The sequence below is a fragment of the Rhynchophorus ferrugineus genome, unplaced genomic scaffold, assembly GCF_030347505.1.
Source record: "Rhynchophorus ferrugineus isolate W39M unplaced genomic scaffold, kcgeb_rfMv2 rfM1, whole genome shotgun sequence".
Lineage (NCBI taxonomy): Eukaryota > Metazoa > Arthropoda > Insecta > Coleoptera > Curculionidae > Rhynchophorus > Rhynchophorus ferrugineus.
This window is the reverse complement of record NW_027472580.1, coordinates 42,404,796-42,419,788: the sequence shown is the minus strand read 5'-3', so window position 1 is coordinate 42,419,788 and position 14,993 is coordinate 42,404,796. Positions and strand designations below refer to the sequence as shown.

The window sequence follows — 14,993 nt, the reverse complement described above, 5'->3', positions numbered from 1 at the left end:
TGCCAGCCCACGCCTATAAAAATATGACTGAAAACCGTAAACGTAAAATAGAAAACTTCAGCGACTCGGAAAATGTACTGTACAAAAAAGAATTGAAAATGGAACGATATCGGTGATATAAATGCCCTCCGGTGTGCACAAATTGTAACCACTGCATTTATTTTTAAACCCTAAAGGTTTTGAATAATGGGTTTTCGGTAATGTATAGTCGACCTTAAACCAAAGCCAATGAACGCATACGCGTGGCACGACCTTCAGAAGTGGCCTCTTTTTATTCGAACCAAAGTTGTTTTCTACAGTCTTTGGCAAACTTGTTGAATTTTTTGATGAACTATTATTATATTAATACTTGTCCTATCTCGTTTTAATGATTTAATAACCATGTTTTTCATACTTGTCTGAAGTATATACCAGGTGCGTCAGTAATTCCTTTTTGACATTTTCGCTAAGAAAAATACATTTACAATGGATAGTTAAAGTTTATTAAGTAAAAATATTGGCCCTTTAATTCGACCTTAACCCATAGCCAACGAAGGCTTACACGTGGCACCACCTTTAGAAGTTTCCTAGTTTTTTCGAACCAAAGTTGTTTTCTACACTCTATGGCAAACTTGTTGAGCTTTTTACGACCTGTTATTATATTAATACTTGTCCTATCTCGTTTTAATGATTTAATAACCATGTTTTTCATACTTGTCTGAAGTATATACCAGGTGCGTCAGTAATTCCTTTTTGACATTTTCGCTAAGAAAAATACATTTACAATGGATAGTTAAAGTTTATTAAGTAAAAATATTGGCCCTTTAATTCGACCTTAACCCATAGCCAACGAAGACTTACACGTGGCACCACCTTTAGAAGTTTCCTAGTTTTTTCGAACCAAAGTTGTTTTCTACACTCTATGGCAAACTTGTTGAGCTTTTTACGACCTGTTATTATATTAATACTTGTCCTGTTTCGCTTTAATGATTTAATAACCATGTTTATACTTGTCTAAGTATATACAAGGGGCGTCAGTAATTCCTTTTAGACTTTCTCGCTAAGAAACATAGATTTGCAATGGATAGTTAAAGTTTATTAAATAAAAGTATTAACCATTTAATTCGACCTTCAACTATAGCCAACGTGGCACCACCTTTACGAGTTTCCTCGTGTTATTGGAATCAAAGTTGTTTTCTACAGTCTTTGCCGAACTTGTTGAGCGTCTTTACGACCTGTTATTATAACAAAACTTGTCCTATCTCGTTTTAATTATGTAATAAACATGTTTTTCATACTTGTCTGTGGTATATACCAGATGCGTCAGTAATTTCTTTTTGACTTTCTCGTTAAGAAATACACTTTTACAGTGGATAGTTAAAGTTTATTAAATGAAAGTATTGACCATTTCATTCGACCTTAAACCAAAGGTAATGGCCTTCAAAAGTTGTCTCTTTTTTATTCGAATCAAAGTTGTTATCGGTAACTTTGTCAAACTTGTTGAGTCTTTTGACGACATATTATATGAACGCCTGTCCTCTCTAGTTTTAATGATTCAGTAACCAGGTTTCAGGTACGTCAGTAAATATGTTTTGATGTTTACAACAAAACCGTTTATGTACGTATTGTATAGTATTGTAGTGACCTATGGATAGTGTAACGTAATTGATTATATAAGTTTAATATTGGGATAAATATGAGAAATGGATAAAATATATAGTTGCTCATCTCTCATGCAATATATGGATACAGTTGCAAAATAACTGTTTCTCATTTCAGCTAAACCATTCATCGATAAAGCAAATTAATCACTTGTTTTCGGTAGCAAACAGCAATCACTATCTATCGTGGTTTCAACAGTTCATAATATATACCGCAAAATTCGGATCCATTAGACACAAAGCAATTGGATCTTGCAGTCAATGGGTCGGCTTTTACAAATAATAACTTAATTATTATTATATAATTAGGTAATAACATAATATTTTTACTTGGGATTTTTGAAATAGATCCATTGTGCTTTTCATATCTTTGTAGCAGCATTTCGTCGACGATTGATCAATTTTCTATTTACTTGTCTATCAACACATGCAATACCCATATTAGTATTTTTTGGATCTTTTCCATCGCTAGTAATGATTCACATAATGCGGCTCGGCCCATATTCAGCTTTTCTGCTAATTGTATTTAAGCTTGTGTTCGGTATTCATCTAATAACTTCTCCAATTTCGCACCTTCACAAACATTTTCCACCTATCAGCACGTTCATCGTCTTGACCGTTGAGATCAGACCGTTTGAATTGTCTAAACCATCTTTCACATGTTCTTATGGTTGGATCATCCTCATCCTCCATTATTTTGGCGGAGCGTAACTTGTGTAATTTAGATATTAATTCTAATAGAATGAAATAATATAAGAATTAAATCATAACAATGCATACTTCTGGCTAGTAAAATCTGTTATTGTAACAAGAAGTTAATTACCGACATATCTGGAAAAACTGTTTTAATGCGCTTCTAACTGATGTTATTAATTCTATACAAACTCACAAAAACGAGTGTTTTAAAAACAAATGATTAACAAGAATCAATTTTGTTGAACCTATTACTGATAAGTAACACTTGTAACCGATATTACAGAAATTCTAAAGAAAGTACATGATTAATTTATATGCTTATTTCCAACTATCGAAATCATACAGAACGTGCCGATTACTGAAAAACATTATAGTTCCAGATCTCACCCATTTTGTGTAACTTATGGGAAATTATTATATTTATCTTGCAGTTTGCGAACTATTTGTGATTATTTAAGTTTATATTTTATTTAAGTTTTTATTGAAAACCAAATATTTGATGGCTTCATAATAATGTTACCATTTAACTTTAAACATAAGATTATTCTCTGTAACAACTTTTCATCTACAAAATAACTGGTAATATTAATTTCGCACATTTTATTAGGTGAAATGGCAAAGTTAATTATCGGCCTTTTATTAAACTTATTAAATAGCATGCATAATAAAACGGTACTTAATGAGAAGTACTTACAAACTGTTTTATGGTGGATTGCGATATGAAATATATCGGTCTTTACTTAAACTTTACTTTACTTAAACACTGTTCATCATAAACGTCACAACGTTTTATAAGGTAAAATAGGAAAATATTTTAAATATATACAATATTTTTAATTTTTGGAGGCCTATTCAAGTCCAGAACTTTGAAAAAATAATTTTTTTACATTTTTAAACCCTCTAAAAATTTACCCTTAAAAAAAGTTTTGAGAACTTATATTACTTCCGGAATTAGATAGTGACGCCGCATCTAAACCGGCTCGGCCGGAACGAATCAAACAAGAGACATCAGGGATCCTCCGACTACCTGTAATCGTATTCACTCGTAAAGAGCATTGCCTACTAAATATATATTTTAAAATACAGTAACAAAAAGACACCCTGATAATGTGTTTAAGATAGGAAACTCAAAATATTAATGAATCTATAAATTCATTGATATGGACTTTTGTTTATACATGCTGGAACTTACCCAATTAAAATTGCAATTTTTAAAATAGTTTACATTTTTCCAGAAGCATATCGTCGCTAAACGTAATAATACCCAGATTGAGCGCAGAAATGTAAGCTTCCAATACTTCAAAAAAGGCCGGAACCGCTCGTTTGAAAGAAGGAAAATGCTTTTTTCGAAGGAAGGGAAGCTCCACTGTACGAAAAAGTAATTGCAGATCGAAAAAAAATGTTAGTAAAATGTAACACTGTAAGGATTAAACCACGCGTAACTTTATTAGAAACTGTAAAAGAGTTTTTTTAAACTAATTTTTTGAGATAATTATGATATATAAAGCTCTACTGAACCGATTTTCTTGAAATTTGGTTTGAGAAATCCAGGGAAACGCTCAAATTTCAAAGGCACGTACACAGTTTTCACATATTTTTTATCTAAAAGATGTCGTTCAATTCAAAAGCCATTCAGTTTTTTTTAAGCACAAGCTATAACATATAAGATAACGTAGAAACATTGTAGACAATTGCTTTTATTATGTAATTGTTAAAGCGTTTAGCTCTCAATCGAAGGTCGCAGGTTCGATTACCGGCGCGGAAAATAATTTTTTGTTCTTCTAGTTTAGTTAGAACTTTTGTTAAATCGCCTAGGCTAGGAGATAGCGGACCCCAGGGCCTAAAGAGCTCTTTATTTTCAATCAGTGTTTCTTTATCCCTATTTTTCCTCATACGGCCTGCACTTTTACTTAGTCTACACATTGTAATACTTAAAGTTAAGGAATAAATATCTATCACTAAAAAAATAAAAGTAAAATATTTTTAACAAAATAATTGAACCGACTTAAATAAGAAAACATAAATAAGGAAATCACTAAAATATAATGAAGCTTAGATTTTTAACACAAAAAGAAACATTTTAAAATAAAATATGTACATTATAATCGTTGTAAGAACTAAGTAAAAGTAAACAGAAACCATATTTAACCTATCTACTACACCTATTTTATATTCTACTGTATAGACATAATTTAGCTTAATACCTAAACCTATTTATCTAATAACAGTATTATTTTAACTACTACCAACTGATCAGTTTGAAGTCGGTGCCGAGCCCAAACAATACAAATATAATAATACAATTTTGTGACATATACAAAAAATGAAATTACTATTAAAACAAATCTAAATTAATATAACTGTTTGGGTTAGGTTTGGTTCATAATATTAAATTACTAACAAAACAAATTTAAGTTGCTTTTTCTGTGAATTCCTGATTTATTCTTTGAAGTTGTTTCAATTTTTTTGTTAAAAATATTTTTCGTTAATACATTGGTCCAAGGTCTTAATTTGTGTTTTTTTTTTGAGTAGGAAAACGACATTTTTATACTGTTGTTTCAAAAATATAAAAATATTATAAGAAAGAAATGAAAAATTAGAGTTAGAGCCTAGTGAGATAGGGACAAAGCGACAAGTTTACAAATTCGTAATATTCTGAAACAAGAAAAATCTTGGTTATCAAAGACGCCGCTATTTCCTGGGTCGAATAAATAAACTAAAATAAAAAATACGAAAAATAGCAAGAAATAAAAAAATACCACAGTGTCACATACTTTTTGACCTCGGAGTTTTTTTAAATTTTCACCAAATCCGAAAATTAAGTTATTTGGATAGAAATTAAGTTATTAGACATGATTGGGTTCAAATTAATAGATTAGAAGAAACAGAGGTTTACTATTTAAGAAAAATTTTCGGATATTGCTTTTAAGTACAATTACATTTTATTTGTTTTCGCTCTTTCAGTTAAGCTAGCGTTTTAGCTTCCTTAAAAGTTTGAGGGCCGGCTTTGTGGCGCAGTGGTAAAAGCGACACGACGGTCATCCTTTTGGTGCGATAGTCGCGGGTTCAAATCCTGCTAGAACACCGTCGTAAATTTATGTTTGTGGTTATCTTTAGGCAAGAGTGCAAAATCCGACAAGGAAAATGATCCCAGTCCCGCCAGTAACCAGGCTGGGTAAGATCAGATGGCTTCTGGTGTGATCTCTAATGTTGGCCAGTCGGTAGGCCTAATGACGAGGGCCGTGATTCGGAGGCCACTTTAAACAGTAGGTCCAGTCAACAGAAACCCTAGTAAAACGGAGACTCTAAGATGTATTAAAAAAAGTAGCAGGAGCTCGCAGTTTAGAGTAGTCAACTCGAATTTTTTTGCATATGACCTTAAATGCATGAGCTCTAGTACTATTTTGACAGGTCATATGACAGTTCATAGCGAGCGACTGAATATTGTAATTACTATTTCAGTGAAATATACGGTTCGACTGTTTTTTCCAATCCTGAGATTTAATTGGTTGGTAATTTAATTGTTTATATATGTCACAAAATTATATTATTATTTTTGTATTGTTTGGGTTTGGCACAGACTTAAAAGTTATCAGTTGATAGTAATTAAAATATTATTGTAAATAGATAAACAGATTTTTGTAGGTATTAAGCTAAATTGCGTGTATATAGTAGAAAAGAAAATACGTGTAGTAAATAGGTTAAATTAGGTACTTGTTTATTTTTATTTAGTTATTACAACGATTATCATGTATATATTTTTAAAAATCCAAGTTTGATTATTTTCAAATTTTTTGGGACTTCCTCATTTATTTTTGAAGTCGGTTAAAATTTTTCTTAAAAATATATTATATTTCTCTTTTTAGTGTTAAATATTTACTCAATACATTACCAAGTTATTTTATTAAGTATTACAATTTGTAATCCAAGTAAAGGTGCAGCCCGCAAGAGGAAAAATAGGAATAAAAAACAATGATTGAAAATAAGGAGCGCTTCAGGCCCCGGGTCCGGTACCTAGCCTAGGTGATCTGATAAATGTGCTAAATAGAACAAAACATATTGTTCTTTCCGGGAATCGAACTAGTGATCTCCGTTTGGTAGCTAAATGCTTATACTATTACACCATAGAATCAGTTGTTTACGATATTTCTACGAGGTTCTATATGCTATTTTTAATCATATTTTAATATTTTGAAAGTAAAAATGATGTGATTTAATAATATAAATTACCAACCCATACCAAATATTAATTTTTCCCTACAATTTCATTTATTTACGTAACTTTCAAGAAGAAAACTTACAATCAAAATATTCATTCCCAAAGCCACTCCAAACAAAAAAGAGAAATCAGAAATAACAATATAGATAACGGATTTACAAATAAAACAAAAGATACCTCTTATATTACTCTAATCTGAAGTTTAATAGAAAGCTGAATAATATATAGGTTTACCTTTATAAGACTGTTTCCTTAAAAATAATACAGCTTTGTTATCAATAATTCATAGGAGGTCTAGACTAGCACTATTGATTCGTATTTTGTTGTTTCCTTACATAACTCAAAAAAAATAGGTAAAATTATTAAAATAGGTAAAGTTAAAGTTATTCCCCAAGATATGGATGTTTTTATTTGTTATTGTAAATATATCTAGGCAGCAGCGTTTTCCATATTTATATATAATCTAATAAATTTTGCTATAAGTTAAGCTTTGTTGATATAGAAAAACAAATCTGTTATCTCATAGTCTTAATTAGTGGACTGAAATCCTAGATGAAATAATTTTCATAAATTTCATATTTTGAGATATATATATATATATATATATATATATATATATATATATAAAATTAATCTAATATAATAAACCTTATTAAAGCATTCCCAAATCCAAAGCTAAAACCCCTACTAAAGGTGGCAATATTGCCAATATTATAACAGGTCAATTGAAAAGTCCCAGTCCTACCATAGTAAAACACATTCTAGCAAAATTAGTATTTTTGTTCAACATAATTACCTTCAAGGATGATACACTGATTATAGCAACCAACTTTTCGAAACCATTTTTGTAATACGTTTTGTCCTTTGCTTCTCGTGAAATCTGAGAAAAGTAAATGGTCGCTGGGGACCAAATCTGGAGAATACGGTGGATGAGGAAGCAATTTGAAGCCCAATTCATGGATTTTTGCCATCGTTTTCACTGACTTGTGACACGGTGCATTCTCTTGGTGAAGCAATACTTTCTTTTTCTTCAAATGCGGCCGTTTTTCGGCGATTCCGTCCTTCAAACGGTCCAATAACGCTATGCAATAGTCGCTGTTGATGGTCCTTCCTTTTCCAAGTTAGTCATTGAAAATTATTCTATGCGCATCCCAAAATACAGACGCCAAAACCTTGCCAGCCGACTGTTGTTTTTCCACGCTTTGGAGCGGGTTCATCGTGTGCAGTCCACTTGGATGACTGTCGATTGGACTTCGGAGTGAAATGGTGGAGCCATGTTTCATCCATTGTCACAAATCGACGCAAATCATCGATTGGACTTCGAAGTGAAATAATGGAGCCAAAACTCGGATATATTACGCTTGATCATCTTCAAACACTGCTCGGAATCATCAACTCGTCGTTGTTTTTGGCCAAAAGTGAGCTCGCGCGGCACCCACTTTGCATAGAGCTTTCTCATACCCAATTAAACATGAATGATAGGGTGTACACGTTCAGTTGATATTTTTAGTGTTCGATATTTCATTCAATTTTAATTTATGGTCATTCAAAATCATTTTGATGATTTTTTAAATGCTTTTGTCGGTAACAACTTCTTTTGGACGTCCATTGCATTCACCGTCTTCGGTGCTCATTTCACCACGTCTAAATTTAGCATACCAATTCTGGATGGTTGATTTTCTTGGGGCAGTGTTCGAAAACTCGGCATCAATCCAAGTTCTTGCTTCAACTGTATTTATTCTCTGCGATAATCAATATTTCATCAACACGCGAAATTCCTTTTTATCATTTTTTTTTCACAATATCAAAAGTTGCTTTACTTAAAATGCTATAATTCACAAACTAATAACCCGTCAGCTGTGAAATTTATACAAGCATCTTTTGAGGGTTAGGGTATCTAAAAACGTATGGATTTAATTCTAGTAGCGCCATCTATGTGACAGGCCTGGGACTTTTCAATTCACCTGTTATGAAACATGGAAGCCGACGTATGTGGTGTGGTTTTCCATTGCCATATGACAATGTGAGTTTTCACCCTATGTAATTGTGACAGCTAAGTGCAGTCAGTCAAAGATACACTAATCTGGAAGTCGACAATATCAGAGGCTACATAATAATAATTTAATTAATAATACGTAATAGATATTAATAATAACCACATAATATAATTTAATTAAATAATATATTTGATACTTTAAAATAATTATAAATATATTGGTTTCATATACGAAATAACCAAATTATGTTATTAATAAACGACCGTAAATGCCGGAACGATATGTTGTTTTTTCTTGATACGCCAACTGAATGGGTCAAGCTGCCATTTAGTTTTGTTAAAATCCATTCACGCTAATAAAACAATTGTTTTGCAAATTGATTAATATATGCTTTGATAAGGGGCAAGTGATGTTTAGATTATAAAAACACACTCTGGCTGTAAACAAAAACATTTTAAATAAGATTTGCTTTATACAGAATTTTTTAAAAACAACCGATAAATATTAAGTGTAAAAAAAGTTTTTTATATAGATTTGAGCTAGTTTAGTTGTACCTTAATAATATTAAAGGAAAGCATTGGACTATCGTAGATACGGTGACACGCAAAGTTTTAGGACATTCTTAAATATAACTATGTTTAAAATAGATGCGTTCTAAGGATAAAGGTCAATGATTCAGCACTTCTATATAACTAAAAATATTTTTGTAACCTCTATTGCGTAGATATGTACACAGCATAACTCTGATTAAAATTGTTTGAAAAATGATTTACTATTATGAATATAAAAATATTTGTAATATATTGTAAATTATAAAGTAATAAAAAACACATTAGTAACATCTCATAATAACATCCTGGGCTTTTGCATTTATAGTTTCTTGAGGCAGAATTTTTTAATTTTATTTTGGCGTATCTTTTTACTAACCACCAATTAATAACAAGCGTGCTTTGGTGTGAATCGGATCCGCGACTATCGGACCAATGGAACTATACTCTCGATGGATTGGTCACTGCAATACGAACTCGGCACTTATCAGCAGCTTAAGGTGGATTTCCAAACAAAGACTTTAATGAGCAACAACTTCCTATTAGTACCCCAAGCGTATATATTTTTAGAAGACTCAGAAAGGATCCAATCTGAGTCAACCTGCTATTATACAATTTGGATCTTGTTTTGTAATAATATTTATATAACAGGTTTCCCCACTTCACATAATATTCAAGGCTATAACAAGCCAATTGGCTATTTACCGTCTTCATTTATTCCATTAAAACATAAAATGTTCACCATATTTCCATTTAAAATTGTTGACCTAATGAACAATTTTCTATAATTTTCAAACGTCAATTGTCAGATTACATATTGTTTCTTTTATATATATTCAACAGGTAAATTGAAAAGGCCCTGGCCTGACACATAGGTGGCGCTACTAGAATTAAATCCATAAGTTTTTTAGTTAGTCCTAACCCTCAAAAGATGCTTGTATAAATTTGACAGCTGTCGGATCATTAGTTTGTGAATTATAGCATTTTGACTGAAGCAACTATTATTATTGTGAAAATAACGGATTGAAAGGAATTTCGCGTGTTGATAAAATATTGCTTTTTGAAAGGAAAAAATACAGTTGAAGAAAAAACTTGGCTTGATGCCGAGTTTCCGGACACTACCCCTACCAAAATCAACCATAAAGGATTAGTATGCTAAGTTTAGACGTGGTAAAATGAGCACCGAAGACGGTGAACGCAGTGGACGCCCAAAAGAGGTTTTTACCGACGATAACATTAAAAAATCCACAAAATGATTTTGAATTACCGTAAATTGAAACTAAATGAAATAGCAGACACTCTAAAGATATCAACTGAACGTGTACATCATATCATTCACGAATATTTGGTATGAGAAAGCTCTGTGCAAAGTAGGTGCCGCGCGAGCTCACCTTTGACCAAAACAACGACAAGTTGGTGATTCGGAGTAGTGTTTGATGATGATCAAGCGTAATAAACCCGAGTATTTAAGACGATATGTGACAATGGATGAAACATGGCTCCATAATTTCACTCCGAGGTTCAATTGACAGTCATCCAAGTGGAGTTCACACGATGAACCAGCTCCAAAGCGTGAGAAAACGCAACAGTCCGCTAGCAAGGCTATGGCGTCTGTATTTTGGGATACGCATGGAATAATTTTCGTTGACTACCTTGAAAAAGGAAAGACCATCAGCAGTGACTATTACATAGCGTTATTGCACCGTTCGGAGGACGAAATCGCCGAAAACGGCCGCATTTGAAGAAAAATAAAGTGCTGCTTTACCAAGACAATGCACCGTGTAGTAAGTCAGTGAAAACGATGGCAAAAATCCATGAATTGGGCTTCGAATTGCTTCCTCATCCACCATAGCCTCCAGATCTGGCCCTCAGTGAATATTTCCTGTTCTCAGATCTCAAAAGAATGCTCAAAATGAATTTTCGTCAAATGAAGAAGTGATCTCCAAAACTGAGGCCTATTTTAAAGCAAAGAACAAATGCTACTACAAAAATGGCATCGAAAAGTTGGAGGCTCGCTATAGTCAGCGTATAGCCTTGATTCATGTTTAATAAAAAAAACTAATTATATTAGTTAGTTATTTTTTTGAATAGTTTTTATCAATGCATGTAGTAATATGTAAGTGATATTTGGCCTCTATGAAGAAAAAGAAACATGTTCTTAGATAGCATTTTCAAAATGCATCAAAATATATTTGTTTATTAAGTATTGAGACGTAAATGTTACATATGTTAGTCAAATTAAATAAAATGATTTGTTGAAATAAATAATGCTAGGTTTGAATTTCGTTCATTGCTTTTAATATACAAATGCGTTCTAATAAACAAATGCGAGAAAAGTTATAAAGAGATAGCTGAGAGTCGCCATTGAAAGGCATGGATTTTTATTATCCCGGATTGGTGACAGCTCTGAGGTCAAAAACTCCTTCATAGTTCCTGTCTGCAGAGTACGAAAATAATCATCACTAGGATATAAAAAAACAGATATATCTTCTATCATCCAGTATTCAATATACTTCACATTAGTGTCTTATAATAAACAAAATTTTAAATCACTAACTTTTGTGAAATTATTCTTTCCAATTCTATTGAAGTACCCAAATCGTGAGATTGTTTATACGAATGGCTCTAAACCCTCTATAAGAGTAGGCGCTGCAACGATTCATAAACTTTTCAAACTCCCCTTTATTTCCACTATTCTTAGTTCTGAAATGTTCGCAATAAAGGAGACCCTAAACGTTATATTCTCACTGTATGTTAAAACCTGGCTTATATGCTCTGACTCGCGAAACTCACTTCAAACTATCGATAATTTATTTTACTGAAAACCGCTAGTGGTGCGAATTCTTTAATTATACAATATTCGTTTGGATCCTTAGATACAAGAGTATACCTGGAAACGAATTGCCCGATAAATTCGCCGAGAATTCTTTTGCAAATGTAGATCATAAGAGCCTGGTCCAACTTTACTGGAATTTGATGTAGGAGGAAAACAAGCTTTGGCCCATTAAGATGGACTTCTTTTCCCGTGCTAATACTAGAAAAGAGAAATTTACAAATAAAATTAATCGAAGCAACCAATGCAGTAAAGAAGCTCGAAAAGCTCGTAAAGAACAGCAGAAGTCGAAAATGACACATATGAATATGAAAGTTAATTAATTATTGCCGTAAACTGAACTCTGCTGCTAGTTTAATTTTGAAAGGCGTTTTTCTCGAAAATATGTTTTTCAAATTTCTTTTTACCCAATCGTTATGAAATTTTATACATATTTTTTGATATATATGGTTTATCGAACTAACTATGGTGTATTGAACTAGAAACTGAGAAAGATTCATTTTTTCTATTCTTTTATTGCAGTTAAATTTTTTATAGCACAAAAATTGTGACCTCCAGAATATACACAAATCATATACCCGGATGAGGACTAACAACGCGCGGCAGCCGATATCTTCATTGTGTGATTAAAAAACTTCTGGAAATTTGTTTATAAACTCTTAAATACAAAATGTTCACAAAATATAAATAAAATAAACTTAATCCTAATTGGCAATAAAATTTCATAAAAATGATTCGAAATATCCCGAGGGTTTATATATATATATATATATATATATATATATATATATATATATATATATATATATATATATATATATATATATATATAGATATAGTATTTAAATTTCTAGTCACGCTAGAAAATGTGATTTTATTTTTAAAATTTTATTATTATTTTTTTTAATTTAATTATTATTTTTTTATTATTTAACTTTTTATTTAAATATTTTTGTTTTTTAATTTTTTTTATATATGTACTACTTTTTGTAACTTCACTGGGTTTGTTTGTAACAAGGAATAACTTTAGACAAATATCTTTTATAACAGACCAAATAGCTTTTCTCAACTTTTAGTTACTTACCAAATTTTACCATTAGGTCTACAAATTAGTTTTTTACCACTAAATCGGTTAATAATTTTCAAAATTAGGTGATGTTTTAAAATAATAAAATATAATAAATTTGGTTCATTTAAATATTCAAACATTTTGTGAGAGTTTTTTTAAATAAAAAAAAAACATATCTCAAATTAAGTAACATGGAGAGAAGTATTCCAAATTACGGTAAATTATTCGACTTTTTTGACATGTATACGTATAAAATAACAAAATAACAGTGACAAACATTTTTAGCGGGGTCACATCATCCCACCTGACTAATAAAATAAAACAATGTCAACATAGAAAAGTGTGTTTACACTATAAAAATGTTTCAATCATCATCTTGGACTGTGTTGATAGTCTCCAAAAAATGATAATATGTGCGGGAGGTGCTCTAAACCAACAAGTTTCATGTTAATTTAGACAAAAGGAATAGAATATACTTATTTACATCTAATTCTGACATGTTTAAATACTATTGAATTAATAAATTATATATAGATAAAGTATTTTAATTTCTAGTCACGTTAATATCTTGGGTGTTTCTGAAGATCTCAGAAGACATGCAGCATTATTCACTTAGGTTAATTATGTGATTTTATTATTATAACTTTATTTTTACTGCTAATTTAATTTAAATATTATTTTTTATTTTTCACTTTTAATATTTTTGTCTATAAACTATCATATCTTGGATAATAAGAGAGAACTCACCATTACATTTTATATATATATATATATATATATATATATATATATATATATATATATATACTATGTTTTATACCTTCGCTGGGTTTGTTTGTATCAAAGAATAACTTTAGCCAAGTATCTTTAATAACAGAGGAAGTAGCCTTTCTCAACTTTTACAAATTAGTTTTTCATCGCTAAATCAAATGCCCATTTCTTGATTATAAACAGATAGAACTAATATTTACTTCCAAAATAATTAATAATCGGTTAATAATTTTCATAATTAGGTGATATTTTAGTCTAATAAAATATAATAAATTAGGTTTATTTAAATATTAAAACATTGTGTGAAAGTATTTTTTAGATTAAAAAATATCATATCTCAAATTATATAACATAAAGTAAAGTATTCGAAATGACGGTAAATTATTCGACTTTTTTTGACATATATATGTCTAAAATAAAAAAATAACAATGACAAACATTTTTTAGCGGGGTCACATCATCCCACCAGAGTAATAAAATAAAATATTGTCAACATAAAAATGTGTATTTACACTATAAAACTATTTTAAACATCATTTCAAATTACTTACGAGCCAGTTTATTATTACATGATGTCTTTACACAGAGATGATCAAAACAATTGTCTGGATGAAGAAAAAATCACATACCACTACGATTAGTTAGCGTATTCGCGATATAGTCGTAGTCCCCTACAGCGATGCGCTCGTCCAGACTACCACCGACACTGAGCCGTATTGTTTCCTGAATCAACACGAAGCGTCTGAATGTAGTAGCGTCGTTTTTTAGAGTGCGTCGTCCACGGCGTCGTCGTCATCATCGCCTGTTGCGCTCGATCCAACGCTACAAGAGATGTATGGCAACTTTCTAATGGCAAGGAGTAGTTTCATTTTGATACAACTGTCTTATCATTGCTATCATCTTATTATTACATCTTACTGTTGTTATTAAATAATATAATATTATTTGGAATATTCCATAATAAAAATAATTTTTCATTCAATTAACTTCTTTTAAATTCATTTCATGGTCTGGAAATAATTGCTTAAATTCTATAATATATGTTTCGCTGTCATTAGCAATAGCAAAATGGAGATTCAAAAATGCCCCGCTATCGCATTTAATTCGATTAAATCAATACATATACTCTATCCAGTAAAACTTAATTAATTTAGCTTGGACATATAACAAAATTCTAACGCAAATAAAATAATGAAACAAAAATAATATAATTTATAACC

General features: G+C 30.9%; 1 protein-coding gene across 1 annotated transcript in view; it reads right to left on the bottom strand.

The window, feature by feature from the left end:
- The window catches only part of LOC143197544 (uncharacterized), a 276,265-nt gene extending 261,721 nt beyond the window's left edge, over window positions 1-14,544 (bottom strand). The window contains exon 1 of the mRNA XM_076406091.1: window positions 14,325-14,544. The gene's annotated coding sequence lies outside the window, so the exon portion shown is untranslated. The remainder of the gene's footprint in view (window positions 1-14,324) is intronic.
- Window positions 14,545-14,993: the final 449 nt, after the last annotated feature.